At 43.4% G+C, this 16,205-nt stretch overlaps 1 long non-coding RNA gene across 11 annotated transcripts in view; it reads right to left on the minus strand.

Moving 5' to 3' along the window:
• Window positions 1-16,205, minus strand: part of LOC136115088 (uncharacterized) — an 85,862-nt gene that overhangs the window by 15,071 nt on the left and 54,586 nt on the right. For 10 of the 11 annotated variants that reach the window (XR_011737813.1, XR_011737816.1, XR_011737812.1 and 7 more), the window contains one exon: window positions 7,087-7,461. This is a non-coding gene — a long non-coding RNA (uncharacterized lncRNA). Of the gene's footprint in view, window positions 1-877; window positions 5,066-7,086; window positions 7,462-16,205 lie in introns of those variants that run through there. The other variant, XR_011737823.1, reaches the window with a different exon arrangement.

The raw sequence follows: 16,205 nt of genomic DNA on the forward strand, positions 1-16,205 counted from the left end.
ATTCCCTGTCCTTCTTAAACTGGGGAGCCCAGAACTGGATGCAGTACTCCTGGAACAAAGGCTGAATAATCAGTGTCCATCAAGCATTTGTGCTACCAGCATGAGTATTGCATCGGAAATGTATCAGTGATCGCGTGGTGTCCCTACAGGCCTCAGCTACTGGAACTCTGCCAGCACGTGCTGTGGTGCAACCTTATGCTCTAGTTGTATATGCCTTGACATGGGTTGGTGGATCTAATCTGATAAAATCCAATGTGGCTCTGATAAATTCTGCTAACTAATTTAGACTCAGTTTGAAGTTGATGCTACATCTCTTTAGATTTGATCCTGAACAACAAAGCCTGTTTGAGACCAAAGAGCATCACAGATTTGCAGAAGAGCTTTGTCCAGATAAGGCAGTACATTCATGAAGGATCAGTATTTTGATCCTTCAATCAGTGAACTGGGTCATGGGAAAAAATATTGGGAAGTGGATATACTGATTAATAAGAAATCTGAAACCACCTTTAGAATAAACTAAAGATGTGGCCTCAGTGTCACCCTATCCACCTGAAAATAATATGGAGGATTAGACATAAAAGCTAGAACTTTATTTATTCCTGAGCTGAGATAATGGCTACTAAAAATGTGGATTTCATTGACAGATGATTTAGTGAACATGATGACAGATGCTCAAACATGGCTCCATTAAAGATAAAAGCAACACGCTTAAATCTCACGAGGAGGGATTTTTTCTTATTGGTAGAGAATGTATGTCAGGACCTTTAGAAACCTAGGAATCACCTAATAAGAAAATAACAAAGAATCAGCACTCTCAAGTGTCTGGCTGAAGTTCCCACTAAATGGGCTTTGATCGATTATTTTTTCCTGACAACAAAGACACCAGAAGGACTGGCTGGATTGTAGCTCCTCACTGCAACCTATGATGAAAAATACTTCCTGTAGCCAAATGGAAGGCCCAGGAGAGGACTTTCTCCCTATAAATATGGTTTTTTGTCACTTCTAGAATTACTCTAGCCTAGAGATATCATCTGAGAACATCAACACCATCAGGGACAGAAGGAAGAGATACAGTATCAGACAAAAATATTGGGACATTATGTCCCTTGAAGATGTTGGTTTTATCAGTGACTGGAAAGATACTAAGATCTGAAAACTAAAATTAGTTACGTTTTTGCTTCTAAGAGCTCAACCTCCACTGCCTGATGCAGTGCCAGCTGCAATGCAACGGCCTCAGTGTTGTGTGTCCTTTTTTTGTCCAGCATCAATGAGGGTGACTGAAAGGTGAGCTAAGAGCTGTCCCTCCATTTCTCTTTGTGACTCAGTGACGGCTGACTGCTGTTGCCGTACTGGTCTTACACTGGTCATGGGTGTAGCTGATGGCTCAACCCAGGCAGTCACAGGACACTAGAGGAGAGAAACAGACACTTCTAACATTTGGTTCTTCCCATCATAAAGGAAATGGCAAAAACAAGTCGGATATAAAATTTCCCAGAATTACCTACTCCTCTCCATTAACCATAAACGTTACCTAAGGTGACATGCTTAGATACAAATATCTGTATTGCAGACATCTACCTTTAATTTAGAAGAATCCCACCCTAGACATCTGCATTTCAGAAAAGCTTTATGGCACAGATGCACCTAGGAGGTGACAATATCATTACAGTCTTCCATATTACAAAGACAAACAATTTTGACTCCCAAGTCTTCTCTGGGCATTCACAGTTAATGACAAACTGCACATTTGGAAAGAATGTGGTCTATTTCTCCAGAGCAAAACATAGATTATGGCCACCGTGTCATACTTCTTCCACATACATCTTAAATCCTGGGAATTTCATAAAGGTGACCATTAAAAGAAGTTGCACATATATTAGCTACTATTTTATTTATTTGCCAACCAACACAAAGAAACATCTAACAAATTAAAAACAAAGGCAACTATTATATTAAGTACAGCAGTGACAAACTATCCCAAAATAATATAACCAAGCACCAAGCAAACACTTAGGGCACATCTACTTCTTCACCAAGGAACCAAAAGGCAGAACTTTGTACAGAGTTTAGGGCTGCTTTTCACCCTTGGATGGAGTCCCGTGCAGAGAAAGTATATGTTCTGTGATTTAACAGACTCAGAGAAAAATAAGCTTTTAATCTCGCTTTATAACAAGATTCCTCCATAATATTTTCATAATTAAAAACTAGGAGTAGGCAGGTGAGAGGCAGAGCTGTTCCAAGTGAACAAAGAGATGAGAAAGGAAGGCGTAATTGGGGCTCCTACTTCCAGTTCCTACTACACAAGCTATAAAATTGCTGTAAAGTCTTTCTCAGAGAGCTTCATTATGTTATTTTGTATTGTTTTCCAAGCTAGAGTAGGCCTACAGACCTCCTTTGATATGTTTACACTGAATTCACATTAATTAATGATGAAGGGTACAATGAAAGTCAGATGATCAAATGTAGATATCTACATAAGCTCCATTGATTCTACTGAGTAGTTTGACTACAAACGGCATTTAGACACCCAACTCACATGTGGACACCTACATTTAACCCAAGGGTAAACATCAAAAATCTCTCTGAGGCCTCACAAGTCTCACTAGCAGATACGTGAATATTCCAGACTACCTTGGTAATGAACTAAAAGATCTTAACAAAATGGAGAAATGGTCTGAAAATAATAGGAGGCAGTTCTACTGAGATAAGATAAAGCTCTATACTTAGGCTGCATAGGAAGGATGGGAGATGATAGGCTAAGGAGCAGTTCTCTGAAAAATACCTTAGGATTAAAGCTGAATAAACTGAAGATTAATCATCAGTGTTATTTAATTATAAAAAGAGTAGTCATAATATAATAGGATCTACACCTGACAGGGCATATGAAGGAATCCTTCCATTCTGTTTGGCACAGGCTACATCACATCCAGTTTTGGGCACTGCACATCAGGAAAGATGGAAAATAAAAGTAAAGCTGCAAGAATGGCTGGAGGTCAAGAAAAATTCTCAAACCATTTCCAGTCAAGATCAGGAAGAGGTAGCAATGGGCTTAAATTACAGCAAATGAGATCCAGGTTACAGATCAGGCTTGCACATATAACTTGCATACGAAAAAAGGATGATTTTCTAAAATGATTAAACACTGGAATGAACTATCTTGAGAGGTTCTGAAAGCTCCATTCTTGGAGAGCTTGGAAAGCGGGTTAGTCAAATATCTGTTAAGGAGTACGTAGGTATATTTAATTCTGATCTGATCAGAGGGAAGGAGTAGATGACTTTGGATCTGCTGTAGCACTGATTTCTATAATTCTGTGATAACGACCCATTTTAGAGATACAGAAGCAAAAATATTACTTGCCTTTGACTACAACAGTGTGCCATATCCAGAATTAGACACACTGACTTATGTCATTCTTTGAAATTACACCAGCCATAATATCAATCTGTTCTCAAGACAAAAACATTATCTTTTAAATAGCCACACATTAAAAACAGATCATAGAATAGTTTGGGTTGGAAGGGACCTTTAAAGATCATCTAGCCCAATCCCTCTGCCATGGGCAGTGGCTACTTTCATCCTCTAGCAAATCAACTGCATTGCTCGGCTTGGTGTTATCTGAAAACTTTCTGAGGGTACACTCAATCTCACTGTCTACGTCATTGATGAAGATATTAAATAGCATTGGTCCCAGTATGGACCCTTGAAGGGATGCCATTCGTTACTGGTTTCCACTTGAACATTGAGCAATTGACTTTACCAGCCAGATCCTTATCCAACAGTCCATGCAGCACACCCATATCTCTCCAATTTAGAGGTAAGAATGGTGCGGGGGATTGTATCAAAGGACTTACAAAAGTCCAAGTAGATGACATCTGTAGCTATTCCCTTGTCCACTGATGCAGTCACTGCATTGTACAAGGCCACTAAATTAGTCAGGCAAGATTTGCCCTTGGTGAAGCCTTCTTGGTCCTCTCTAATCACCTCCCTGTCTTACATGTGATTTAACATATCTTCCAGGAGGATCTGCTCCGTGATCTTATGGAGCATAGAGGTGAGGCTGACTGGTTGGTAGTTACCAGGGTCCTCCTTTTCACCCTTTTTAAAAATGGGTGCAACATCTCCTTTTTTCCAGTCACAGGGAATTTTGCCTGACTGCCATGATTTTTCAGATATGATGGAGTGGCTTGGCAAATGCATCAGTCAATTCCCTCAGGACCCTGCTGTACACCTCTTTGGGTCCCACAGACTTATACATGTTCAGGTTCTTCAGGTGATCTCAAACCTGATCTTCACTAACAATGGAAGGGACTTCATCCTTCCAGTCCCTGCCTTGAAGTTCAGGGGCTTGAGAGATGTGGGAAGAGAGATCACAGAATCATAGAATCATAGAATGGTCTGGGTTGGAAGGGACCTTAAAGATCATCTAGTTCCAACCCCCCTGCCATGGGCAAGGACATCTTTCACCAGACCAGGTTGCTCACAGCCCCATCCAACTTGGCCTTGAATGTTTCCAGGGACGAGGCATCCACAGCTCCTCTGGACAACCTGTTCCAGAGCCTCACAACCCTCATGGTGAAGAATTTCTTCCTCGTATCTAATCCAAATCTACCTTCTTTCAGTTTAAAGCCATTACCCATTGTCCTATCACTACATGTCCCCATAAAATATCCCTCTCCATCTTTCTTGTAGATCCCCTTTAGGTAGTTGAAGGCTGCTATAAGGTCTCCCCAGAGCCTTTTCTTCTTCAGCCTGAACAACCCCAACTCTGTCATCCTGTCTTCATAGGAGAGATGCTCCAGTCCTTTGATCATCTTCGTGGCCCTTCTCTGCTTGCTCCAACAGGTCCATGTCCTTCTTATGTTGGAGCCTCCAGAGCTGAACACAGTACTCTAGGTAGGGTCTCACAACAGTGGCTTGGAGAGGCAGAATCACCTCCCTTGACCTGCTGATCATGCTTCTTTTGATGCAGCCCAGGATACAGTTGGCTTTCTGAGCTGCAAGCACACATGGTTGGGTCATGTTGAGTTTGTCCTCAATCAACATCCCCAAGATCACCACTGAAAACTGAAGAAAAAAAATTCTTGAGCACTTCAGCCTTCTCCATGTCAGTTGTCACTAGTTCTGCCTTATTTATCAGAGGAGGATGGGGGTAGCCCTTGCAAATTAAAATTAGTGCATAACTATATTATTATTGAATCTGGAAATACAAACTGAGGAATTTCATCATTTTAATGCTAAAAAAAAGCAGTCTTGCGCTTACAGCCACATTAATTACTTAGTATAGTAAATATATGCATATTATATAGCAAATAGTGTTATAAAACTGTGCATGCAAATTCATGAAGTATTTTTGTATAAAGTTGCCTGTAAAATTCCTGAAACAAAGATACCACAGAAAAACCGAAAGAATGTAGTAGTATCATCTCTGTCATATATAAAGATCATTTTCTTCAGTGACTTCCCTACAGAATAATGTTAACACAGACCCAGATGTATGATCTCATTCTTTGACCTTTTCAAAACAGATGGGTTAGGGGATCACCATGAAAACTGCAACTTCATAATCTTCTAAGATAGTTCAGAATGTGCTGAAATAATGCAATTTTCTGACATAATATTTCAATGATCTTGTGGCCAGGGTGGAAAAAATATCTTGTAATTTGATCTAGATGGCCCAAGCATATACCCACAATTTCTGCAGGGTCCTGTGGCAATACTACAGAGCCTTCCAGCAAAGCAATGCTCAGGAGTTGAAGAAGTATAAACGGGAATTAACATTTTAAAGCAACTGTTCTTTTACGTCTGTGTTGGCTTCACCTGCCTGTGCCTCTTCCTTTCTGCAATTATCTTGTTACTGTTTTCTGTTTCTTGAGAGTTTTTACCAAGCTTTAGAACTCAGTTGAATTTCCCAATTCAGCTTCAGGACAGACAGTCTTATCTGCATCATAGAACTCTTGTGGAAAAGTCTGCTGAAAACGGAGTGTCTCATGCTCTGCATACTGCTACAGTTGGATACATACAATGACTCTTCTCTGTGCCTTGGGAAAATCCCCTTGAAATCTGTTGTTCAGCACACTGGGTTTTTATATACCAAGCCTGAAAGAGTAGTCACACATACTACCAGACTTCAATATTCATGACCTTATAAATTAGCATGGTCATCGGATCTATCAAATTACAATAAAATCCTCATGCCATTTTTGGCCTCAAGTAGCAACGTAGAAGCCAGTGGCTCCGGGTCAGGCACTGTCTTCCGGAACTCCATCAGTGACACTCACCATCTGGATCCACAGATACTGTACTAACAGCACAGACAGTTTAGCTCTGATATCATGTCAAAGACACGCTCAGGATTTGTCTACACAAGGCGCTTTGAGAAAATTAATCTGAATCAACAAAGTGAAGTAAAATTATCTTCACAGGTACTTAATACTATTTGGTAAATCTGCATTAGAAATCTACCAAGATTAACTTCTGTGTCCTAAAATACAGATCAATAGGGCATACTCAATGTGGCAGTTTTGCCTTTCTTTCCATAACGATGAATAGAGACCAGAAGTGATTTGTTATGCACCTGACACAAAAAGCAAAAATTGCATAACTTAACATTAGACACCTAAAATACAGATGTCTACCTCTGACCTTTCAGGTCATGCTCTACACAAGTGAGTATTTCTGGGTGCAACTCCTCTTTAAAACAGGTTAGATGAATTATATACTTACACTACCTACTTCTCTCTTCTGACTATAAAAAAGTATGATGTGACATGGTGTACAATGTACACCTCTAAAGATAAATTATATTAATGCGTATCAAATTTTCCCTAATATTTGTTTCATCTTGGCATGTCCTGCTGAGTGCAATCAAGTTAATGACTGTAGGTTTCAGATCTTTGGCTGCGTGTTGTATTTCCCCTGTGCCTGTGTAGGATATTTTCAGTACATTTTCACTACATACCTGAACAAAAGTTTTTTTTTTTCTTTTGGTGTGTTCAAGGATCCGTCTGTTTTCTTTTTCTTTTGCTACCAATAGCATCTGAGAGTCACTTGGCTCAAACACTAGTGTCTCAAGACACTACACTCACCTGTAGAAAAGACGGATGGAAAAAGGCTCTAGGGCAGGGTCTTCCATCAGGTTGCTCTAGCAGCCCCACTGCCCAGACTGTGACACCACATTAATCCTGGCAGATGTACTTCATTCAGCTTATCAGCCCCACTTCTCCAGTTTGATTTCAGCCAGGTTGGCGCTTGTCCTCATAGGCAGCGCCTTCACTTGAGGCCATGGTTTGGGAACCGCTGCTGCAGGCCTCGTAAAGGCTTGAATTAAGTACGTATGTAGTCTTTTCTGGATAAGACTAGGTGGTGACATACTAATCTAGTTTCCTTCTGCGACAGGATAACAGATGGGAGAAGCAGGAGGTGTCATATCTTGACTGTTTTTGACACTGACATTCTTCTACCTAAGACAGAGAAACACAATTTAGAGGAAACTAGTATAGGATGAGTACAAACTGGCTGGGAAAACATTCACTAGAAGCATTTATCAATGGTTAGTTATTGAAATGAAAGGATGTACAGAGTGGGATTCCCCAGGAATCTGTGCTAAATTTGAGGCTTCTCATTATTTCCATTAACAACCTGAATGAGGGAAGATAAAATAAGTTTATTTGTTATTGCAGATGATTGCTAATAGAGGCTGCCAGCTCACTGGAAGACAGGACTGAAATTCAAATTATCTTGACAAATGGGAGAAATAGTCTTAAAAATAGGTGGTGGATCAACAGGGACATATGCAATGTCCTCGTGCACCTTCACACTGCACAAATACAGGCTAGGCAAAAAATCGGTAAGACAGTATCCCCAGAGAAAGGAGGTAGGGGAGCACAGCAAGGATATAATCAGCTTTGCTGCTTCAATTAAAAAATAAAATTAAAAAAAGCAAACCCCCATAGTGAGACACATAAAGAGTAAGAGAGCCTTTAGAAGACTTGGGTTGTCTGTTCCCTCAGCAGCAGCAAAGTCTTAGCTGGAATACTGAGTCTAGTTTGAGACACGGTAAGAGAGAAATTGGACTGAGTTGAGAAAAGAGAGATATGAATTGTCAGAGGTAAAATAAAAAGAATAAATAAATAAATAAATAAACTGAACCCTATGAAGAAAAAAAATCAAAAGGACTGGCACGGTTTAGTGTACACGACTATGGAAAACATGCCAAGAAAAGGCTTCCAACATGAAGGGTGGTTAAACACTGGCACAGATTCCACAGGGTGTGTGAAATCTCCACTCCTGGATGTCTTTAGGAACAGGCTAGACAAACAGAAAAGACAGGAATATAGAAGGTCATCGGGGCATAGGGAGAGGTTCAGTGACCTCTGAGGTCCCTTCTAACAGTTTTCTATGATACAGTTGTTCTGTATCTTCTAAACTATTTGTTGAGAGTAGTTGTATTTAGAGCAATTGTGCAAAGACCAGCATTTCTCATTCAGCATCCTTGGCGCTGAAAGAACCTTGAGCTTTTTACTTGTTATAAATTCAGTAAGTCCTCTGGTTCTCAGAGTTCACTGCACTAAAGCTACGGCAGTTAGACAGCCAGCTTTTATAATGCTTTCATTGAATAAACTTGCAAAGCTGCTACCTAGAGTCTACATTATTGCTCAGCACCACTTTGTTAATTTGGAATCCAGATCTGGTGACTGATTTAGGAAAACAGTTCAGCTAATCCCTAGTGAATAGAAATCCTCCGCCTCAGATTGTATGGCTCACCAGATTCCCACATGTGCAAATGCAGCAGCTGCCTTGCAAGGGGAAGTTAAAATATCAAGTACAAACTTCAGGGGGTTTTCAGGACATGATTGTTTTCCTCCCTCAGAGATCTAGGGCTCCAAAAGGAAGAAGCAGAGACAAACACGAACTTTCCTGGTAGATAGCTTTTGTAATAAGGTGGCAAGTGCACATATGTATTCTAGAAAGGTCTTTGAAGGCAGAAATTCTGGCAGGAGAATGTTTAGAGCTGCTGCTAAAAAACATAATTATGCTAGTTAGCCTGGTTAAATTTCTTCAATCAGATGACACAATGAGCATGCATACCCATGTTACATCAATAACCTATGTATTTTCAACTATTTCCATGTAATTGCCTTCTGCATGATAAAACGCATTCAGGCAGAGGACTATGAATTATAATTCCTTGGTGAGAGTTTCTGGGAAGGCATTTGTTGACCTGGGAAGGCCCCTGTCCAGATTGCTTCCTGCCTGATAGGAAGCCCTTGATTGTCCCACAGACTGCTGAGCTTTGGGAGACCACATGAAGCCCAAACTTGGCATGAGGTGGGCAAGCAACTGATTTTCCTGAGATGTTCAGATAGGCCAATCAGTCAGACATACGTTATGTACTGTACCTGCTCCTGCAGTAGCCATCCAAATGTAAAATAAATTAATAAATATAATGAAAATAATTATTTTAATGATGACACCAATGAAAAGTCAGCTCTTGCTCAAAATTATTAAAAAGACATAATAGCTGCTCTTGGAGAAGTCCTTCTGAGTGGCTCTGCATTCATGAATGGTTCTAGTGCAGCTGAAACTAAAGTAGTTTCTACCAAAGGCAAGCACAAAACTTCCACCTACCCATACTTGCAAGAATATCCCTCAACTATGATTCTTTCTGTTGTTATATTTTTTACAATATGAGTTTTGAGAGTATTATGTAAGTTGCCCGGTTATGTGTATTGGTTTACACACGGCCCTGGCTATCTCAGGTACTTGCCTCCTTCTTCTCGATCTTGCTGTGCCTCCCACCCCTCTGTTTCCCACTTTCCCCCTCCCATAATTTCTTCCACTGTTTCTGACATTTCTTCTTTCTCCTTCCAAATGAAGTTGCATGGGATTAACCTTGGAGGCTCTAAGTACCCTTTCAACAGACTGATGCTTCTCTCCAGTTCTCAGGAGGTAAGAGATCTATTTCTATAGTGCTCTCACCTCCTGTCAATTACAAAATCAAGCACAGTTCTCTAACAGGGCAGTGCAGACACTAGATCAGAACAGCTGAAATCCCTGCATTAGAAGCAGGATATTCTTGTCCAGGGTTACTTTCTAGTAAATGTACATTTACAGGTACGATGAGAGATCTTTGATACAATGACTAAGAAAAAAATGAGGCTCAAAATCTAAAGTTACTCAGATACTTACCTCCTACTACCCAACACGAAATATTTAAACAGGAGTCAGATGCCCACGGATCCCAGATGACATTTGGGGATCCAGGCCTACGGCTCTACCTGAGCTAACCAAGCACCAAATAATTCAAGATGCTCTCGGATGGATAAGACTCTCATGTGGAAAACTTTGCCAAAGTTTCTGAACTAAACATACTTCTGGGCAGTGAATTAGGTGTTGCTGGTCTGCTTCCTGAAATCTGTGTCAGAGATAGCTGATGGGTACTAGAAATGATTGTATAAAACATATGGAGAGCAATGGTCTCTACAAAGATGTCTTGATGTGTTAACTTAGTTATTGTTTCTGTAGTGTCCCACATAGTTGAGCCACTCACTTTAGCCGTAATAAAAGGCAAGCTGTATTTACTAAAATAAGGTAACTATTTTACGACGAGCAAACACTTTCTGAGTACTGTTTTACACTGACATGCTTTTAATAACTAAAAAGACTTCCTTTTCACATATATTTTATCATTTTAATCTGTCTTGTTAATATCCTTGAGCCATCATGCCTATGACACAACTATCACATTTTATAAACATGCTATAACTGTCTATAATCACTGTAAGTCAGTATATAGAATTGCTCTGAGTTAGATAATTTCTGGACTCCTCAAACATGATCTTACCAGGTAAGCTTATAAGCCAGGTAAGCATCATACAAACAAGAACAGGGTGTAACAGCTGATTTTTTAAAACATTAAAATATCAATTAAAGTGAAGAAATGCTAACCCTGAGGACACATTCTTCTCCTTCAAATGTTTTCTCCAACACCCTTTTGTTTCTTTGTGGGGAAAAATGACTGCAATATAGGTAAAAAAGAGACATAACTGGTACAGTACCTATACGCTAGTGCTATTATATCCAGATTTCAGGGTCCTAGCCTCTAAGGTAGGATACAAAGTCCCAAATCAAGTGCTTCAATCTGCTGTGAAATACATGAGAAAGTCTGGACTCTCAGAAGAGTGACAAACATGCACATTAAGTCACATAGAGTTAGGTGATTCAATAGGCCAGGCTTGTGAAGCTTCTGAAATCTCATTTCTGGCTAGAGTTTGCATACCTTGAAGTAACAACCCAAAACTAGTTTGAATTCTAGGCAACTGAGTCCTGTGGCAGAAGCAGGACTTTGCATTTGCACATTGCTAATCTCCTCGGCCACAAACACACACATTTCATTACCCAAACTATTTTCATTTCTATCTGTGCAGACACACATTACAGATATTGAACAATGCTTCTCCATATATTAGCCCTTTAGTACACCAATCATTTTTGTTACTCTTCCCTGAATTCCCCCTAGAGCACTTATTAATTTATGACTGAGAAGTAATATTAATTAATCTATTAAAATGAGGACATACACATTCAGATGTACGCAGAGAAACATTTTTTTCTCTGTGTACTCTTAATTTACATCTTGATGAGTCAAATCCCCACTGTTACATTGCCAAGTCAAATAACATTTCACCGGCAATTAAAGTTGTCCTGTGGGATTTCACAAAACACATATCTTTAATGAACTTGGTCTGCTAAATGCCCATGGCCAAGAAAGGTCAGCATTTTCTATCTCTAAGCAAAAGTAATGAAGAAAACACTTTTTCAGAGCCAGCGGCATTTCAGAGTGCAAATAATTTTCAATTTCAATAGATGAGTATTGATGTCTTTGATATATATAATAATAAAGATATAATAAGCCTAAATTATTCTCCTGGAAACATTGTCCCACACTCTCAGTTACACGAAGTACTACAGCAGCTTTCAGCTTACTTGGGAGCTCTCTGAAAGGCCACAGCTGAGATGCAAACATAACTCTGGTTTTTTTTAAATGTTTACAGCAGTTTTTTTTATTTTTTGTCATTTGCCCTTTAGTTTCCACCTAACGGGTCCGATTCTGCCGCGACAAACGGACGGGCAGAAGGAGGTCTGTGAGCAGGAGCATGTCGGGTCGCCCCCGAGTATGGGGAACCATCGGTAGTGCCGCTCTGAGTGGACCGGAGGCGGTGGAGCGGGGGGCAGACACCCCGTGTCCCCGGCTGGGGGGAAAGAAAAACAAACAAACAGACAAAACAACAACGAGGGAGGAAACCACAAGGTGTATGGGAGAAACCAGAACGGGTTGATGTTATCGGTCGTTTCTCCGAGTTCTGGGCTAGACGCTGATTTTTACATGGAAGAGATGCGGAGACGCGGACGCGTTGAACGCCGCAGCACGGCAGCCCCGTATTACCGGAGAGCACGGTCAGAGGCGGCAGCTGGCTGCCAAGAGCCCTGGGAGAGCTGCCCAGAGAGCCCGGGATCAGCTCCGCAGGCCGGCCCGGCCCCGCTCCGACCTTCCGCACCGGCCTCCCAGAGGCCGCGGTGCCACCGGGGAAGCCCGGCGTGGGCAGGTGGGCCAGGGCCCCGGGGTCGAGGGTGTCCCCAGTGGGCTCCCCGCTAGGAGCTGGGGAAGCCGTGGCCAGGGATCCCCTATCCCTGCCTTCCCCCGCCTCGGCTCGGCTGCTCGCTCCTACTTGGCGCTGCCTTCTCCCAGCCTGCCCAGCACCGTCCCAGCACAATCCCAAGCAGTCCCAGCACCATCCCAGGATATCCCAGCACTACCCGAACTGTCCCAGACTGTCCCAGCACTGTCCCAACTGTTCCAGCACAGTCCCGACATAGTCCCAAGCTGTCCCAGCACTATCCCAGGATGTCACAGCACTATCCTAGCTGTCTCAGGACAGTCCAAGCCTGCCCCAGCATTGTCCCAGCAGTGTCACAGAATGTCCCAGCAGTGTCACAGAATGTCCCCGCACTGTTCTAACTGTCCTAGGACAGTCTCAGGCTATCCCAGCACTGTCCCAGCTGTTCTAGCACTGTTCGACCACAGTCCCGGACTGTCCCAGCACTGCCACAGCTCCTCCGCGGGTATCCTTCTTCCTCTGATGCGTCCTCCGCGTTGCCTTTGGGCGAGGGTCGGCCCCCGCGTACCGGCCGGGCGGCACGAAACGGAGGGACTCGGCGAGTGCACCTCTCGGTGACAGTCCCAGGGCCACGAGAGGGGTTAATCGTGGCCCGGGACAGCTCACGGCCACTGCCACAGAAACACAGACGGGAAAAGGAGCTGGGGGCTCTGTCGATGTGCACCCACAAGTTGCTTTGCAGCACAGCTGTAGTGTTTGCAAAGTTACCGTGCACAGGGAAACGCCAGCAACGCTTCAGTTCTCCCAGGAAAGTCCGAGCATGGACAAAACTGCACCTCGGGGTGTCAAGTTTGCAGAAAATGGCCGAATACAAATTTCTTTTGCATTTCCCTTCCGGGAGATAAATGACTGTCTAGCGGTAAATACTGACCAGCAGCAGCAGCTGGAGACGAATCACCACGCTGCCAGCATTTTAACTGCAGCGTTTAGTGGAGAAGGAAAAAAAGTGAGATCTCCGGGCTGCCGCAACTGCCTGCACACCCACTGGTTTCACTGGGTCGAGTGTCTGCGAGAAAAAGATAAGAGGCTGGGGTAGAGAAAGCAGAGAAACAATTAAAAGGAAAAAAAAAAAAAAAAAAGGCAACTAAGAAGCACTGATGACTTGAAAGTATTTGCAGCGCTGCAGAACAGCTCGTCCCGGTTGGGGAGCGCAGCGCAGATGGCAGCGGTGGCCGTGCCCGTCCGGCGGTCCCCGGGCCCTCTGCCTTGCCCAAGGCGGCCAAGGAGGCACGGGGGGAGCGGGGAAAAACGAATATCGCGGCAGGGAGACCCCGCTGCCGGAAGGTTCGCCCGCTGCCCTCTCGGGGAAACCTGCGGGCAAGAGGGACGGCGACCCGGCGGTGCCCGTGGACCACGGGACAGGCGGTGGGTCAAGAAGGGCTCCCCGGCTCTTCGAGGGTGATGGAAACGGGAAGTCTGAAACTCCCTCAAGCACACGCGGTTTGATTTCAGCGAAGCGGGGTGGAAATGACTATCATTAACTACCGGGTCCTGAAAGGTTTTTTTCTTGCTTTTCAGGGAGTCAGAAGTTACTTTTCAAAGTTGTGTCATTATCGTTCCTGTCTTTACGTATTTCCAATACACCGGAAAGTTTCCATCGGAGCAATCTGAACATTTTACAGTAACTACTCATTTTCCCATAAGCCAAAACCAGCCCGAGAGACAGATCCGCAAGAGGCTGCCAGCGGCTTCTCCGCACCGCTTCGCCTGACCAAGACCTAAGTGTGGACGTGACCCCCCGTCCGGTATCCGGTCCCGTCACCACCTCGCCGGTAACTGCCCCGGGAGCAGGATAGGGCCCTTCGGAACTCGGTGTCTTGCCAGGACAAGTAAAAAAGCAAGAAGAAGCGGCTATCTCAAATCCAGAAGGCGGTTAAACTTCGGGACAAAAAAACACCACAAAACAGTTGTTGCTGTTTGGTTTGGTTTTTTGTTTTGTTTTGGTTTGGTTTTTTTATATATATATATAGCGCTATTCCAGTGTCTTCTAACTCTCTGAACTTTCTTTGATAAACTGCACCGTTTGACCTGCTAAAAGGAGGTGATTCTTCGCTTCTTTCTATATGCTAAATAACTCCTCATGTGCCGAGAGAAATAAAAGTACCAGCAGATACTCAAGATGCCGAGTATTCGCATTTGGTGTTTCTAACGACGAGATTTAAGATCGCGTAATTTAATTACACCAAATAGGAAGATAACGTAGGTGTCTGTAGAGCTCAAACCGCCTGAATTTACATCCAAATCTACGTGAAGTTTGACGAGAGACGAAACCGGTAACCCCAGTGTCACTGGGGCGGCAGGGGGACGGGGGGACGCATAAAAATATGGGCTTGGGGTCATCTCTGAGAAAAAGAGTGTCCGCAAACGGGGCACTCGGAAACCTTACATCGAGGAGATGAGCTAGATGTTGAGCCTGTCAGGAAAGCAAGCGATCACACAGAGATTTGGTTGTTATCAGCCAAATCTTTGAACTGGGGAACGAAAAGGAGAGAGAAATTTTACATTCGCAGCTAGAAAACGAGCTCCCCGTGCTCCCGGCCCCGGTGCCCGGAGCCCCTCTCCGGCCAGAGGCCACTCGGGGGTCACGGAGAGTATTTCTCAAATAGCATCCTCTGCTCTTGGCCACAGCTCTGAAATAATTAAAGTTTAAAAAAAAAAAAAAAAAAAGAAGAAGAAGAAAAAGTCAAACAGGAAAAGACAAATCGCTGCTGGGACACCGCTATCCAAGCCCAGGTCACCGCATTTCTTTCGCTAGGGGTTGTCATTATTTGCTATATGTATGCTCCCGCCAGTCAGTCGTGACGAGCACGTTTTAAAGCCTCCATTAATTACACAAACACAGATACTTTGCAGCTACGCTAGGAAAGAAAAAGGGAGGGAAAAAAATTCCAACTCGACTCAATTAAAAATAACGATTTTGTTCTTGGACAGCTACCAGTTTTTTGCTCTTACCATCCCGGGACTTTCATTTAACCTCGGTAATACCCTGAAAGTCTACAATCACTCTGAGGACATTGCATCGTACCTTTCAGCCCTGCAATGCAGAGCAGCACCGAGCTGACCGCAGGCTGCTCAAATAGCTAGTTTGTTCGGCAAAAGAAACGTGATGAGGCGCAGGGGGTTAATTAAGTCTTGCAGAGATCCAGCCGGCGTGAGCAAAAAAACATCCAGTCTTTTAACAACCTTGTCGCACGCGCTGGATATAGACAACGGTGTCTGAAAAACTAATTACGAAATTACGCAGCTCTAGATAGAAAAGTTTCCAGACCGAAAAAAAAAAAAAAGGTCTCAGAATCTCGGCAGAAGTGACTGGTGTTAACTGCCGCTGCTGATCCTTCAGCTTCTCTTTGACGCGCAGATCACGTCCACTCCCTCCACAGGTCTCCCAAAGTCTCGCTTTTCGAGCCCATTCTGTGGGCTTGATCGCAAGGAGAGCGGTTTGGGGGAACGGAGAGCTTGCCCTCGAGCGCCTGCGGGGCTGCCCGAGCCCTCCGGAGGCGTCCGAGCGAGGGGCAGGGGGAGGCTGG

This window comes from Patagioenas fasciata, chromosome 1 (genome assembly GCF_037038585.1).
Source record: "Patagioenas fasciata isolate bPatFas1 chromosome 1, bPatFas1.hap1, whole genome shotgun sequence".
NCBI lineage: Eukaryota > Metazoa > Chordata > Aves > Columbiformes > Columbidae > Patagioenas > Patagioenas fasciata.